Genomic DNA, 3,491 nt, shown 5'->3' on the forward strand with positions numbered 1-3,491 from the left:
GGATTAATCAATATGCAGATAATACAAAAATAACCTAATGAGAATATCTGACAGTAAACTCATGGTATCAGTTTGCACATCACGAAATAATGCTTAAAGGATATAAGCAAAATTACCAGTTGGGTATATAATATATTTAATTATATCATACTTTAGTTAATACTTATATTTATTGAATATGAAGGAACTACACGTCTTCAGGTTCTATTTCAAAATATTATATATCTAATTTTACACCCCTTTAAAAATAAGCAATACTATTAAGCATTAAAGATTAAAAATTACGAATTAAAAATTAAGAATAAAAATTATACTTTGTAATATTAAGAATTAAAATTTATAAATTATACATTATAAATATGAATTAGTGTATATATCAATCATGTAAAATCAAGTATACATCAAATACAGAATGTGAGATATAAGATTAAACATCAGAATAAAAAATGTCTGTGTTTATTTGTGATATATAACATGAAAAATTCAAATACATATCTTCCTTTTTTTGCTGGTACTAAAATAGTGATTTGAGGAAGAAGATAGCAGCAAACTATGGGTGATTAGTGCCAAGTGGGGTAATTACACTATACATAGTTTTAATTTAAATTATCCTCTATTATTATTTTCAAATTTACCTATATTGGGAGGTATGTCTAATTTGTTATTATATAATTTTAGTAAAATTTAATTCATATATTTATTTTATTTAAATTATTGCATTATTTATTTTTTATTTATATAGTTTAATCAAGTGCTTTAGAAATAAAATTATGTGGTTGTTTGATTCGGGGGTTGGGGGTTCAGTACTTCATTTTACTAAATGTAAAATTACTTCGGTGCTTACATTTAACTCCTCCTTTATCATGTGTGCTTAGTAATTCATCTCTAGACTGTAGTAGTTTCATAAATTCAGTTATGCATAATAAACACATTTTATTCCCAATATTATAGGAGTGGGCTCTACCTATAATACTCCAATTAAGGATCTACTCTCTTTTTCTAGATTTTAATTCCCATATATATTTACTTAAGCCTTTAGACTTACTTAAATTGGGATTTTTAAAGGTCTGGTACTATTGGGATATTCTTTTTTTAATTTCATTAGCTGTTGATCCAATATAAGCCTTATTTATAATTTTATTATTATTGTTCTTAGAGTTAACTATACATTTATAAATTACATTATCTATATTACAATTATTAGAGAGCTTACATTTAGTCTTATCATGACATGAACATTTTTCTATGGGTCGATTAAGTTTTCTATCACTATTGGTTATATTATGGCTAGAGCTATTATTTATTATGCTATAATTATTTAATTTCTTATTATTTATAGAGGGAATGATATAGCCTACATTTCTCGAGTATATATATATATATATATATATATATATATATACACACACTCACACAACCACACACATACATATACATACACACATAAATATACATATATACGTATGAATATGTACATATGCACTCACACACACACATGCACACACAAATGCACACACAAACACATACATATATACATACAAGGCACAAGTGCAGCTGTGTGGTTAATAAGTGCTTTCCAATCACATGGTTTGGGTTTAGTGGCACCCCGGGCTTTTATGGAGCTCCAAGGTAGTGAGAGCCTTGTGAATGGATTTGTTAAACAGAAACCGAAAATGGGGGGGTGTTTGTGTTTGTGTGTGTGCTGACATCCCTGTCATATACATGTCTTGACATCACATCACAGTTGTAAATGAATGTCACCGTCATACAAGCTGCGTCATTCCTTTGCAATATTCTGCAAAAATATGGTCATAGGGAAATAATATCTTGTTCAGAAGTAGGTGAGAACCAGTGGCAGGAAGGACATCTGGTCATACAAAATCTGCCTCAATAAAACTGTTTGACCCATGCATGTATGGAAAAGTAGATGTTATAAGGATGATATATTATATATTTCTTTATTGCCTACAGGGGACTTAAACACAAATTGAACAAACAAGGACAGACAAAGGGATTATATATATATATATACACACATACATATATATATATATATATCATCATCATCGTTTAACATCCATTTTACAAGCTGGCATGGTTTTGACGGATAAATATATATATATATATATATATATATATATATATATATATATATATATATATATCGCAACGGGCCCAGATGGACTCCCAGCTGTTCTCTTGTTCTCTTAAAGACATGTAAAAAGGCTCTTGCAAAGCCACTGCAGACACTCTTTCAGAGTTTCCTTGCCTGTGGTAAACTTCCCAACATGTTAAAAGTGGGTATAATATGCCCTGTCCATAAAGGAGGGAGCAGAGCAGATACTAAAAACCACAGGCCCATCTCTCTGACCTCACATGTTAGCAAGACAATGAAACGCATTGTCAGAAAAAGGATGATCACATTCGTAGAAGAAAACAACCTTCTTACAAACACGCAACATGGCTTCTGTCTAGGAAGGAGCTGCCTCACACAGTTGCTGCAACACTTTGACTAGTTACTGAAGCAACAGCTAAATCAGTCAGCTGTAGATGTGATATACCTCGACTTCGCCAATATATATCACAAGCTGCAAAACCTTGGTATTACTGGGAAACTGGGAGAGTGGCTGAATGATTTTCTGAAGAGCAGGAAGCAGACAGATGTAGCCAATGGTGCTCACTCTGAAGAGAGAACACTTCTCAACAGAGTCCCACAGGGAACTGTACTGGAGCCCCTACTATTTGTAGTGGCCCTCTCAGACATGTCCTCCATGGTACAGTCAGCCAACCTGACCAGTTACGCTGACAACACAAAACTATCGCAGGCAGTTAGGAACCAAGAGGACATCATAAAACTGCAGAAAGACCTAAAAGAAATCTACAAATGGGATAAAATAACATGTAGTTCAATGCTATGAAATTTCAGGCACTCCACTATTGGTCCAACACCAGGCTAAAATCAAAATGCACTGGACCAGAAGTCTCTCTCTTGTTGCTCACACGTGACCATCGTCCATCTTTCTCTTCCTTACATGATCATCTTTCTTTTCTTTCAGGGCTATCCTAAGGACAGCACATATCCTATCTCTCTCTTCTATCTTTTCTCTTGTCAAAGAAAATATTTCTCCGGTGTTCACTATTTTATCCTCGTTCTGGTCTAACGACCCTCCATGTTTGTTTTCATTCAGCTTCCTTGTATGTCTCCACTGTCTTGTTTTTGTTCCCAACTTTGACCTTCCATAAATCCCAAATTTTATTTTGGTACTTATGGGAGCAACTGTCCTCGAAGACTCATAATGTCATTCAATGCTCAAAATGAGGAGTAGATAGACAGCCGACACCTGATGAAGGATTGTTCTTTATGTTACTTGTCCTGTTTTCCATTTGCTTTTCTCGTTGTTTGTGTATTGAACTCATTCGTTTTTATATTTCATGTTGTTTACTGTTTGTGACGTCCTGTACCCATATATGCATGTGTGTGTGTATATATA

General features: G+C 33.0%; 1 protein-coding gene across 3 annotated transcripts in view; it reads right to left on the reverse strand.

The window, feature by feature from the left end:
* Positions 1-3,491, reverse strand: part of LOC106883579 (ATP-binding cassette sub-family C member 4) — a 146,239-nt gene that overhangs the window by 57,128 nt on the left and 85,620 nt on the right. The window lies entirely within an intron of this gene.

The sequence above is a fragment of the Octopus bimaculoides genome, chromosome 1, assembly GCF_001194135.2.
Source record: "Octopus bimaculoides isolate UCB-OBI-ISO-001 chromosome 1, ASM119413v2, whole genome shotgun sequence".
In the NCBI taxonomy this organism is placed as follows: Eukaryota; Metazoa; Mollusca; class Cephalopoda; order Octopoda; family Octopodidae; genus Octopus; species Octopus bimaculoides.